Genomic DNA, 14,840 nt, shown 5'->3' on the forward strand with positions numbered 1-14,840 from the left:
GGCTTTCGCCACCCATTTTAAATTTATTTTGCTATGCCCTTTTTTGAGGTTAGTATACTGTGCCTCTGTCTAACAGTGACACAGAAGTGATATCCGGGGTAAACCTACGATCTCCCATCCACTCATCAAGATTCCTCTTGAAGAGAGTCAATGAGGGACTCTGCCTAACCTGGACTGGGATTTTATTCCAGAGTGAAGGGAGCCTCTGGGTTATGAATCTGTCCCTCCAGCATGTCCTATTTATTTCAGTGCTGAGGTTCAAGTCTCTCGAGTGCGTAGCTCAATGGGATTTGGATTTTCTGAGGTGCAGCATGTCCATTAATTCCGGGTTGGACATGACTTTATACGTCAGGCACAGATCGCCTCTGAACAGGCGGTATGCCACTGAGTAGAGCTGGAGTTTCTTTAACCGGGCAGCATATGGCATCTGCTTGAGCCCTTTGATCCTCTTGGTGAGGTACTTTTGGGGTCTTTCCAGTTGCTGCAGGTGTCTGGTAAGGTACATCCAAAAGGGGCATTGTACTCAATTATGGGCCTGATGAGGGATGAGTAAAGAGGCACGATGACCTCCCCTGATCTAGATGTGAATCCCTTCATGATTAGCTGGGCTATATAAAATGTTTTTCTAACCACTTTGGCCACGTGGTTGTCAAATGAGAGATTGCTATCAACTTGGGTCCCCAGGTCCCTAATTACTTCTTCTGTACTTAATGGATTACCACCTATGTGGTAATTTGTGGGCACTTTGTTTTTGCCAAAGGGGATGACTATACACTTTTTGGCATTTAGCTTGAGGCCATGGCTCTGGCACCAGTTGTCTGTTTCTATGAGGCACTTTTGGAGGATGCTTGTGTCGGCTGGAGAGTCGATTATGGCAGCCAGTTTGCAGTCATCTGTGAACTTGGTCAGCCACAGTCCTTCCATGTTGGCCTGTACCTCCGAGAAATATATACCGAACAAGAGAGGTCCCAGGACTGAGCCTTGTGGGACACCACTTGTAACTGGTTTGTAGTCTGACATGGCTCCAGCAATTCTAACCATGTGGGTTCTGTCCTTGAGCCAATTTGCAATCCATCTAGTGACATAGGGGTTTATATTTAAGCTGGTGAGCTTATCTATAATGCCCAAGTGGGGTATTGCATCGAAGGCTTTTGCGAGGTCCAGGTAGGCTGTGTGGACCACCTTCCCCTCTTCAATGGCCTTGGTGACTGTTTCAAAGAAATCAACCAGGTTTAAGAGGCAGGATCTGCCCTTAACAAAGCCGAACTGGGTAGGATCCAGTGTTTGTAGGTCCCCAATATCTTTATTTATGAGGTCCATGATGATCCTTTCCATAGCTTTGCAGAACAAGCTAGTCAGGCTTATGGGGCAATAGTTTCCAGGATCCGTTGAGGCACCACCTTTATGGAGAGGGACCACTGTTGCTGTACGCCACTCTTTGGGCACATATCCTGTAGTAAGGCTGAGATTGAACAGTAGTTTTATGTTTGGGTTTAGCTCTTCTTGGAGTTCATGTAGGATGCAGCCCGGGACACCGTCTGGTCTCATTGATGCTGTGTTTTTTGCTTTGGAGAGAGCGGCTCTTACCTGAGCATCTGAGATGTCAGGGGGGCAGCACTCTGCTGGGATAGATATTTGCCCTTTTGGTGGGGAGTGGGGGGGAGAAGTTTGCACTGAACCTGTCAGCTAGGATGTTGGCAATGTCTGTGGGTTCGGTGTATTTGTTGTCATTTTGGACTAATTCTGAGCATATCTGTGAATTACCACCCAGGTTCCTAACATAACTAAAGAAAGCCTTGTGATTATCCTTAGTGTCCTGTGCAATTTTTCTCTCGAAGCTGGCCTTAGACAATTTTATCTGTGCCCATAGTTTTTTGCTAATACTGATCAGTGATGCCTTCCCTTTTTGGGATTTTGCTCTATCATTTAGTAGCTTCCTCCTTCTATTGTATAGTTTGTTTATGGCTGGGGTCCACCAGACAGGACGTCTGCCTTTGGAGGATTGGGTCTTGGTTTTATTTGGGATCGCATGATCCATGCATTCCTGAAGGTGTTCATAGAATGCGTTTATAAAGGATTCTGCGGTCTGGGCCGTATTTTCCACAGGCCCGGGGGCTTTGAAGGATCCCACCTCAGTTTTGAGGAGTGTGAAATTTGCTTTAGAGAAGTTTTTCACTGTGGTTTTCTGGGCAGGGGGTGGGATCGGGATGTGAATATCCAGTGAGATTAGTTTATGGTCTGATCTTACCAGTGAGGGATACACTTCTGGTCTGGAGCATAGAGTCCCCATGTTGGTGATGATCGGGTCCAGTATGTTTTCCCCTCTTGTGGGAGTGGTAACAAGTTGTTCCATAGCATTTGAGTTTATAAATTCTAGGAACCTTTGGGCTAGGGTGTTGGAGCTAGAGTAATGCTCCCAGTCCATGTTTGGGTAGTTGAAGTCGCCGAATATAATGGCGTTTGGAGAGACCTTCATATTTTCCAGTGTTCTCAGGAAGGCCGAGTGGGGTTCTTGGGTTTGGGAGGGTGGTCTGTAGCAGGCTATAAACTGGAAGGCAGTTTTACCCACTGTTAGTTGCACATGGATAGTCTCTGATGCTTCGTGCTTTGCCACCAACCTGGAGGTGTGGGTATCTTTGATGAATATCGATACTCCCCCTCCTTTTGTGGTTCGGTCCAAGTTTTGGGGCCGAAAAGCATGGTATGAGGTATAATAGTGCTGGGGTGCTCTCGGGAGCCTTGAACCAGATTTCTGTTACTGCACAGATATCGATGTTCTCCATGCTAAGGAGAGTTTAGAGTGCGTGCATCTTGAGGTTTAGACTTCTGGTGTTGAGTAGCATTACTCTTAGTTTCTTATCCCTTGTGATACCTATGGAGGTGGGTTTGTCTTTTGAGCCTTGCCTAAAAAAGGCACTATGGGGGTAGCAAGAGCCTTTGCCAATATCCGAAAGCCCAGGGGTGACAGGTGCAAGCCGTCCCTAGCGAAGCATCATGGCTTGTCGAGCATATCATCCCAAGCTGACAGGCATTGGATCCCCTTTGAATGACACCAGTTCTTAAGCCAATTGTTGAAATTGATCATCTTGTCTTCATATTGTGGCATCATTCTTGGTGAGGGTAAGATGCTACTCAAGGTCAGGGTCATACCGGCCTGGGGTACATGCTCAGAGAGCTTCTTTATGTCTCTTTTCATGTAGTCCAGGGAGGTACGTCTCAGGTCATTCACACCAGCATGGACAATGACTGAGTCATATTTGTACTTGCCTTGGAGTGACCTGAGTGCTTGTGTTATGTGGTGGATCCTAGCGCCCGACAGGCTGCTCACTGTGACCCTCTCCTTGTTCAGCCTGGTGAGCGGGACGTCAGTGTGCCTGACGATAGAGTCACCTATTACAAGTGTATCAGGTGTGTTGTTTAGTCTTAAGGGCTGTGACTGTTCAGCACACTGGCTTTGTGAGATATGTGTTGCATGTGTTTTGTTTTGGGGTAGCAGCTGCTTGGGTCTCTGCTTTGGAGGTCTCTGCTGCTTCGGCAGATCTTTATTTAGAGCCTCCGAGTATGGTTTTGTGTGATTATGTGTTTGGTTTGCTGTCGTGGTAGGTCTATGTGAGACTGGAATTGTAGTGAGTGTGGTTTCCTTCTCTTCCTGACTGGTTATGCCAGTACTGAGTTGAGAGAGCTTAGCCTCCAGTTTGGCTATATGGTTGCATCTCTCACATGTGCTGGAATTTGTTGGGAGGAGGAGAGGGTTGTCTGTGTACATGAGGCAGTTGTAACATTGCCTCAAGATTCCCAGATTCACCAGCTGGACCGGAGAGAAGATTGACAACTCACCTTTGGACATGCTAGAATAATATTGGGAATTCCTTAATAATTGAACACCAGGGCCAGTGGGGAGTGAGGGTGTAGTGCTTTTAATTTTTAGTGCTGACTTATATAATTGCTTTAGTGAGCAAGTGCCAGGTAACTTAAGTGCAATGTGTTACAGGTAACTTAAATGCAAAAACGACAAACAGTAACTTTCTTTCAAGTGAAACAAGGAAATAAGTACAGTAAGCAATGCAGATATCACTAGTGATCCACAGAAGCGCTGAGAAGCCGCGTATTAGGTAGAATTAGCGTTCCAGGGAAATAACAAGCAAACAAACAACAAGCATATAAACAAAGCTAGACTCAGCAGGCCTGGATCTAATCTATGCTACAGCAAACAAGGTGTACCAATTTCAGTAAGATACAGTTCAAATATTCAGGCACTATAAACCTTTAACCAGAAATTCCCAGCTCAGAAGGGCAGAGTCCAGCCTCTTCTCCCACAAGAGTGCAGACCACAAACCTTCTTAATGTAAAATAACTGGCCTGAAGCCCAAGTGCTTAAACCAGAACTAATACACTTTAAGAATAACAGACACTGGGCTCTCAATCAGCAGTTCCCAACTTAGAAGGATGAAAGCTACCTGTCCTGCCACCACAGTGCATGCCACAAACCTTCCTAATGTATAACAACTGGTCTGAAGCCCAAGTGCTTAATCCAAAAGACTTAGAATGATAGCTACACTTTAATCAAGTTACTACCAAGCAGTAATAAATACAATTGAATACTTTAGAGAATGCCTGGATTAGTGCTCAAGTTACACAAACAAAGCTACATCCAGCAGGCCCGAATCCAGTCTATGCCACAGCAAACAAGGCGAACCAACTTCAGTAAGAAGCAGTTCAGATATGCATGCACTATAAGCCTTTAACCAGAAATTCCCAGCTCAGAAGGGCAGAGTCCAGCCTCTCCTCCCACAAGAGTGCAGACCACGAACCCTCTTAATGTAAAATGACTGGCCTGAAAGCCCAAGTGCTTAAACCAGAATTAATACACTTTTAGAATAACAGACACTGAGCCCTCAATCAGCAGTTCCCAACCTAGAAGGATGTAAGCTACCTGTTCTGCCACTACAGTGCAGACCACAAACCCTCTCAGTGCAGAACAACTGGTCCAAAGCCCAAGTGTTTAAACCAAAAGGCTTAGAATGAGTTACACCAAGCAGTAATAAATACAATTGAGTACTTTTAAGATGATGCAAAAGTAAAAAAAGTAGGTAGAAACACAAGTACAATATATATATATATATATATATATATATATATATATATATATATATATATATATATATATATAATATATATATATGTGTGTGTGTGTGTGTGTGTGTACATATATGTATTACATATGTACATAACATGTAGTGGAGTCATACCTCAGCACCAATAGTCACAACTTCTTAGTGCGAGGGGATGCCATGTAAGTACTGCAGGTATAAATGTAGACTGTTGCTACTGTAACAGGAGTTGTCTTAACAGAAATGTGTGGGAAGTCACATCTGATAATGACATGTATGCCATCAGTTACTGACAGACATCATAAGATCATCATAGTACAGTACCACACAAATCACAGTAATAATCCTGTGGAATACAGCAGAGATATGAGCAATAAATGTGGACAGTCTGACACACTCTGGTCAGTCTAGAGGTATACACAGAACCCCTTAGTGCAAGATGTATGGACCAAACCTGACAAAGTGGATGTTTACAGCCATGTAAATGGGGATATCACGGAAATACTGGAAAAGATAAGCTCACACAGTTTATGCATTCACACACTCCTGTCTGTCCTGACACAATAACTGGAGGAGCAGAGGTCACAAGTCCACATACTACCCACTAGTTAGTGACATACATCTGTACAGCATCCCACTGCTTTGTCAGAAATACACAACAGTTGTGGTGGCCCGGCAAAAGTACATCTGACAAATATCTGTACATAACATCACACTGGTAAATGCACTGAGCTGCTAGGAATGTCACAAAGCACTGTGCAAACTACAGGCAGACTGCCACAGCACTGGCCTATATTTCTTATGGGGGAATATACATGTACCTGCAAATATAGCAGGCTGTACAGGCATGTAACAGCACAGAGTAACAGACACCTGTGTGAAAGTGCATACCCACAACTGATCTGAACACAGTCACAGTCCCATATGATAAGCGTACTTAATATTACAGTATATGGACTGTGCGAACAACACCATCCTCATATGTGCCACTCACACACTAACTCTACATATACTGGGCCAATATACAGTGTATTCCAATGCCTGACTGTGGTATGGAACATGTCTCGGTCTGGCCCTACAAACATGCACGCCGATAAGGTACCATACACTGGAGCAGCATGCAACATCACATAGAACAGGACCAAGAATAATGGCATCTACCACAGTCTGTAGACAGGCCAAGGTACATATTCACAATACACACTCTGTCGACAATCACCCTAAGCACACAGACCTCACTACTGTACACACTACAACAGAATGTCCAAGTGTTGTCCTCAAATATAAGGCCTACTATACATAACAATTCTAGCAGTCTGATATCTCACTGGCTTGTTATCAGGTATGATGTCAGTACATAATGATGTACTGAACATATGCACCTCTTACTGCATGACATATGTACAAAGGTTGACAGAGTTGTGGCTGGAGGCACAAACACAGGGCCAATATTGACATGTTGCTGTGATAAAGCCATACATTTACTGGTGTAACAGGGTTTGTTGTGACATATGTCTTCTGAGGGATATGAAGTCAGTAACTCACATGGCTGTCACCATATACTGACTGCAATCCTCAGAGTATGCTACTGCATTTCTAAAGATAGGAAATGTGTGAGTAACACAAAACATGTAAGACTCCAAACACTGGCCAGTCTGCAGATAGCCCTACAGGTGAGAGTTTCCTCAACCACATAACACTGTCATGACAGATATTAAATCATGTAGAACAGCCATATCCACAGAAATCCTGTTAAACCAATATTACTTCAAATGTAGAAGAGCAATGCTTACATTCTGTCCTCATGTCTGGAACATCCCCCTCCTGTTTGCTGGTCTGTCTCCACAGTGTATGTTGTAAGAGGTATATCCAACTACCCTCTGTGATGCTGTTTGTCAAACACCCACATGAAGTCCTGCTCAAAGTGAAGGAAGAGGGCCTACACCCATATAACGTGCTTAGTTATAGGAGTGCATTTCCATGCAATTGGCTATAGGAATGATACCACAGCTGTTCCACGTGCAATCAGCTAGTGGGGGACTGCAATTCATGCACAGGCCATCAGCCGATCAGGAGCATTACTTACAAAACTCAAGCTGCTGCCTAAGCAAAGCAGGTGTACTTTTCCACATCCACCAGAGAGGGAGAGAGACAGACAGACAAAGTAAGGGAGTAGGGGAGTAAGATCCAAGCATGTTTGTGTATGATACATGGGTAGAGAGTGGTATCTGGGCATTATGACGGTTGCCTATATTCATAGATTCATAGATTCATAGATTAGTACTAGGCTAACTGCCCTTGCGAGCCATTTTAAGCCTAGCCAATTATTCCCTGTGAGATTCAAACCCTGTACCTTGTGTTTGTAAGGCAAACACCTTAACCATTAGGCCATCCTCCCAACCCCCGGCCATCCTCCCAACTAATCCATACTGTCACATGGTAATTGCACATGGCTATACACATTTATGGCTGAGGAATGTCGACAAGAATCTCTATAATATTTGGAAAATGTTGGCCTTGTAATGTTGACAATGGGACATGTAGCTCCTCAATATAATGATGCGGCAAAACCCACACTGCAATGGACCCTGTCATTACACAATCACCCCAACAGGGCACTGATAACACACACACAAACACACACTTACCAGTACTGAGTTTTAAACCCCTACCTGACTATGTATTGCTATCATATTGTTATGCAGTTATTGCACACGCCACAGAGATTACATGTTGGAGAGCTGTCCAAAGGTATCTTTGAAGGTGAGTGATGTCAGTAACAGTAATAAAGGACAGATAAGGGAAGTGTAGTACATGTGACTGTCCACAAAAGCAGGTGTCAAGGAAGACACAACCACACTCTCTCAGGGAATCACACACATTATCACAGTTGGCACGGTCAGGATTAGAACTCCTACCTAAGTAGTTTGCTGCACAACAGTATTACACAGGTATCACACGTGCCACAGAGCTTATCAGGCTGATATATGGCCAAAGGGTTATTTCAAGGTGACTGATATCAGAAGGCATGCTACAGTAGGGCAATGGGGGTGTAGTGAGTGTGAATGGCTTCAAAATAATTAATCTCCACAACACACACACACTTGCCAGTACTGACATGCATGGGTTCATTGCTTCACAGGTGTGTAGTAGTTGACTTTGCCAGAAGGCTGTACAAGGCTAGGCAAAGGGAATACCTTGGCATCAGGCCACATGACAATGGTCTCCAGTGTGGCTCAGGAGTGTGGTCCCTGGATTGGCCCCACACAGGTGGGTGTTGTATTCACCATCCACTCATCTGGGTTACTATTGTGGGTGGCCAGTACTGTGCAATGCTTGTCATATATGTGATCTATATTCCATAACATGGACAGTGTATGGGTTGTGCACATGTCCCACATGCATGTTCTGTGACGTGTGGAGGCGTACTTGGGGTCTCTGGGGCATGTTGTGTAGACAGATTGTTATCATCTGATGTGACATTCCTGACCTCATGTGGTGAGACCTGGCTATGGAAATGAAGTCGTGCCTGCACCTACATTGACAGCATGATACAGGTATTCAGTGGAGTTAGTGGCATCTGTCTATACAGGGCATGTGTATAAAGCATGGAATTCCCTTTGTGGGTTACATTTGCAGACTCTACAGTTGTAGCCATCCAGTGAGGAACATAACAAAGGACCACTGTAAACAATTATTTGCCTATTGTAGGGATGGAACAGGGTGCCATGTCCTTTTACTTGCTGGATAACACACAGTCAGGAGACGTTACACATCACAGTACATTCTGATGACAGTGGCAGTGTTGTGGTCAACAGGCATGTAGTCCACTGCAATCACACCGTGGTTACTATCTGTGGGCAATATGCAGGGAACTGACAATATAGTGGTTGTTGCCTAGCCAGGTGTGTTTGTGTAGGAGACATGGGTGGAGAGTGTTTTCTGAGTAATACAAGGGTTGTCTATATCGTTTACCGATCCATAATGTCACATGTAGGGCTATGGATTGGCTACACCAGCCTCTCTGCTGTTTGACATCTGTTGTCCTTGTAAGGTGGACATTGTGACATATAGTAGGTCCTCAATATAATAATTTAGCAAAACCCGCCCCACAATGCATCATGTCATTACACAACTACAGTAACCTCCACACAGGATACTGATCACACACAAACACGCACACACACAATTGCCAGTACTGAAATTCAAACCCCTACCTAGTATGCATTGCTATGACAGTGTACCGCATTTATCACATGCGCCAGAGAGCTTATTGGATGGATGTTGTCCCAAGGTACATCTAAGGTGAGGAACATCACCAGCCCTTGTAAATACTGGCAATGGGTGAGGTAGTGGGTGAGAGATCCCAAAAATAATTTTACCCTAATCACACATTTATATTTGCTAGGGGTGAGGTTCAAACCTCTATCTAACAATCTTTATGGACCATTTACCACATGCATCACTGACCTGACATGGTATAAGCTTTGCAACAGATACTTGTAAGGTGGACGATATCTGCAGGACTGCTAAAGTCAGGCTCTGAGACGTGTAATGGCTGTAAACAGGGACAAAATCTTTGAGGTACACACACAAACACTTGCCACAGATGAGATTCAAACCCACAGCTGTGTAGCTACTACTACTACATTGTTCCGCATTTATGGCACACACCACGGAGCTTATAGGACTAGCCCTTCTCCAGAGGTATATTTCAAGGTAGATGACATCAGCAGGCTTGTTAAAGTAGGGCAATGGGAGGTGTAGTGACTGCGAATGGCCTCAAAAGCATTACTCTCTATACACACACACACACACACACACACACACACACACACACACACACACACATACACACACATACAGAGTTTCACAGTTGCCATGTTTGGGATTAGAACTCCTACTTAACTAGTATGTTATACTATAGCATTATGCAGTTATTGCATGCGCCACTGAGCTTATAGGACTAGCCCTTATCCAAAGGTGTATTTCAAGGTGAATGACAGCAGCCTTGCTAAAGTAGGGCAATGGGAGGTGTACTATCTATGAATGGCTTCAAAATCATTGCTCCCTAAACACACACAAACACACACACACACACACACACACACACACACACACACACAGTTTCACAGTTGCTATGTCTGGGATTAGAACTCCTACCTAACTAGTACATTACACTAAAGCATTACACCATCGCACTTGCCACAGAGCTTATAGGGCTAGCCCTTATCCAAAGGTGTATTTCAAGGTGAATGACATCAGCAGCCTTGCTAAAGTAGGGCAATGGGAAGTGTAGTGTCTATGAATGGCCTCAAAATCATTGATTCCCTACACACAGAAACACACACACAGAATTTCACAGTTGTCATGTCTGGGATTAGAACTCCTACCTCCCTAGTACATCATACTATAGCATTACACAGTTATCACATGCACCACAGAGTTTATAGGGCTAGCTTTTATCCAAAGGTGTATTTCAAGGTGAATGCCATCAGCAGCCTTGCTAAAGTAAGGCAATGGGAGGTGTAGTGTCTATGAATGGCCTCAAAATCATTGATGCCTACACACACATACACACACACACACACACACACACACACACACACACACACACACACACACACACACTTTCACAGTTGCCATGTCTGGGATAAGAACTCCTACCTAACTAGTATATCACACTATAGTATTACACAGTTATCACACACACCACGGAGCTTATAGGCTAGTCCTTATCCAAAGGTGTATATGACTTCTAGATAAATAATGACTTGTACTGTCATGTTACACAGTTATCACAAGCATCACAGATATTATAGTGCTGAGGGCTACCAGAAGCTAATGTCTACAGTGTTAGACATTGGCACATCATGTGATATTTGCCAATTGGATGTGTGGTGGGTGGGAAAGGCCTCATGATGGGAAGCTCTTTGTCACTGTCTCTCTCTTTCCCACATCTCTGTTTGTGTATGTTTGCCCTCTTATAGTGTGTTGTCCTTGGATATATGTATGTATTCCTCTCCAATGTGTGTGCAAAGCATAACTGGTGTGTAATGTGGTGTGTGTGCACAGACAACTGAGACTAACAGATATGTATAGTCCAGTCTTGTTGCCAGACATAGGCTTCATTTCTTTAAGTGTGGGAGCATCCACAGTATGACCCTTCTGTATTTTGTCAGACATGGGCTTCATTTCTATAAGTGTGGGAGCATGCCCAGTATGACCTTCTGTATTGAATGTGTGAATCCATTCCAGGTAGGATGTACTTCAGTGTAGGTATTTGTGTTCTACACCTACAGCCAGCAACCTGTTTCTCCAGGATAGCTGTAGATAGAGTGACAACATGGAGTCACAATTTGCAAAGGATAGTGGGATACTGTAACTAATTGTGTCTGTGCTGCTTCTGCTACATGGTTTTGGTGTTAGCAGAGATATTCAAACATATGTACTGTTTTACACTGTGATGTATTATGTCATCACCTACTGACATATATACTTATTTGCTCACAGTAATTTCCTGGGGAATACAAGATGAATGAATCTGTGTCCAGTATTGTGGTCTGCAGCCTACATATTCTTGCACAATCATGCCATTCTGGAGGATTGCTGATGGGTCTGTGTAAATGGTCCAGCACCTTGGTACTGTGGTGGCTGAAGATCCCATGCTTGTACATCTATTGACATGACAGAATGGCCATATCCAGCTGTGGCCATACCTCTCCCCTATACAGATTCAAACAGGTTACCCAGAGGCAGGGCTCATATATCTGGTCATTTCCCCTTCACATTCTGGTTTACAAGCAGGTTTGTAGCCACCCATTCATGGGTCTGCAGGCAGAGATAGTATGGGCACACATCACAGTTTCAGACTTCACACACTCCATGGCATCCATGCTTCTACCCCCCCCCCCATTATTCTATCCTCTTCCTAACATTATGCAAGTGATATTTGATAAGTATCCCTATAGTTATCACTTCATCCCAGCAGTATTTAGGACTTGGTCACAGTTCATGCAGTAGGACATGGTGGACATGCTACTGGGATTTGTCGACATGGCCTTGCATTTGTGTTCTGCGGACTGTGTCATGTCGTTATTTGGGACTCCGTGAGATAACATCAATTGGCAGTACAGGTGAGACACAGGCCTTTGACACAGGTCTGTAGGTCATTTGGTAGTGATGCAGGCCATATGTAGCAGGCCAGTGCATTCTGGCACTCCTACAGTCCCATGCTGCAAGCCACTAGATTCCCCAGGGTGACAGGGTAGGTGTGCAAGGTGTTAATGGCAATAGTTTCTGTCCTTATTATTCCATTGGTGTGGATGCTGGCAGGGTGCTGCTTACAGCTAGGGACAAACCTGCATGGAACACCTCTTCAGCATGCTGCATTCTGTGGGTATTCCCATAGAGAAGTGGGGGTCATATTGTACTCATTCCCAACAGCAGAGATATGACCTGTGATGAACCTGTGGCTGATGGTGGGGTGAGCTGAGTGCATGTGTGCTATAGAAGCTTCTTGCAGCTGACTCACAGATATATGTGGGGCATTCCCCTTCTGCTGGCTTGTGCAGGGACATCAGTGGTTTCTCAGTACTGCACAACTGTGCCGTTTGTGGTCTGCCAGTGTTTGGCCAGACTACATCAGTATACCATACTACACATACACCCAATGTGCTGCTAACCTGTATGTGCAATTCCAAAGGTATGTCCATTTAACATTTTATACACTCTCTGTCTAGGGTACTTTCACCTGTGTACTGTGTGTATGTCTGGGCCCACATTCATACCATATCCATTTTTCAGGTGGTGACAGATATTGCATCCGAACAATTAGTATGGATTACTGCAGGATTGGGTCTTGCTGGGATGCATTGTGTTTGGCATTGCAGTTGTTAGAACTTGGCCCTGTCATCAGAAGTACTGGCCATAGGCCACCGGGACACAACTCTCCATACCTACATGCTGACCACTTTCACACAATATACAACTCACAACAACTTAACACACACAGCCCTGCATATTGTACATGTGCAACGATCTATCCTGCTAATTTGGTCAGCTCAGGTAATCTGTACTCCACTGCTATTATACTCACATGTACGTGTTACTACATTTCTACTTAGGATTGGGGGGGGCACACCTGACAACTGTAAACATTTGCTATGATTGTACTGGTATTTCAGGTACTCTGTTGGCTTCCATTTCATTCTGTATTCTGACCTATCATGCAGACTAGAGGCATATCAGTGTAGTACAGATCTTAGGTTTTATTGACCTACATTTCAGTTTCAGACTTCTTACCCTTCAGAACTAACATCCAGCTGCCTGACCTGTTGTAGTCTGCCTGTGTCGGTCTGGAGGGGGGCTGTTCTCCATTGCCATCAATCTGAGGCCTTATCACAGTCTTTCTTTGTGGCCATCTACACCTGTCCTGCTGGCTGAGACTGTTGTTGGGTGTGTGAGCCTCACTGACATGCATGTGTGTGTGCTATGGACACACATTTGGCCCACCACATGTCCTGCAGTGGGATTTGTCAACTTGTCTAGTACTGCCTACTATGTTGACAACAGTATTTGTTATAGATTTCATGCTGCCCATATAGGTGTCTACTATCTGCTGCCATCCCATTTAGCCACCCGAGTCCCTTGCATGCTCACATCTGTACCATAGATATAAGTAACAGAACATACTACTCCATTCAGCAATTGATAGGGAGAGTGACTTACCTTGTGGCTGTGCCAGTATTGAGGATGGTGCTGGAAGGCTGACTATGTCAGATGCACATAGCACACTTCCTATACATGGTTAAGGACAGGTAGTGTCATGTTTGGCATCCCTTTTACTGTATGTGCGAGTCAGAGAGAGGTATCATTCTCTGGGTTCCTACTGTGTCAGTGTATGTGCTATGTGTTGCCTCTTTGCCAAGGCCTGGGCATACTGGGCATGCCTCCTTCTGCCTACAGGGGCAGGCTCAGGATGTTTCTCCGAGTCAGTCTGTGCCTGTGCTAGCCTTGGCAATGGTGGGGGGCTGTGTGGCCCTGGCCCATGCTGCTCCTGCTGCAGCTGTTTCTGCAGGATCATATTGTGTAGCATGGCACATACAATGACAATTTGGGTACATGTAGCTGGACAGTACTACAAGGCTCCAACAGATATGTCCAGGCACCGGAACCGTGACTTGAGCATCCCAAGCACACACTCTATTATTCTGGTTTGTGCATGTGCCTCATTATGGAGTTCTTGTTCAGGCGTGTGTGCATTTCTGATGGGTGTCATCAGCCACGACTCCAGTGTGTAACCAGCATCCCCCACTAGGTGGCCATATGGGATGTCCCCACCAGCAAATCTCTGGTACAGCTACATCATATGCCAGATGTGGGAGTTGTGATAACTTCCAGGGCTGCCAGCACACACATTCATTATAATGCCCTGGGCATTGCACATGACCTGGCATTTGATGAAGGGGAAGCCCTTGTGGTTTATTTAGACCCTACCCTGCTTGCCAGGTGGTGCTTTGATGTGTATGTGTGTGCAGTCTATAGCACCCACTACCTCAGGGTATTCTGCTATTTGGTGGAAGAGACACATATTGATGGTCAACACCTCACGGGTGTTGTGGAAATATATGTGCTCACTGGCATGTACTAACATGGCATCCAGGAACTGGTGGAGTACCCTGGATGCTGATGCCTGTGAGATCCCCATGATATCCCCAGTTGGCTTTG

The sequence above is a fragment of the Protopterus annectens genome, chromosome 8.part0 (genome assembly GCF_019279795.1).
Source record: "Protopterus annectens isolate FY-2018-M chromosome 8.part0, PAN1.0, whole genome shotgun sequence".
NCBI classification, from domain to species: Eukaryota; Metazoa; Chordata; order Ceratodontiformes; family Protopteridae; genus Protopterus; species Protopterus annectens.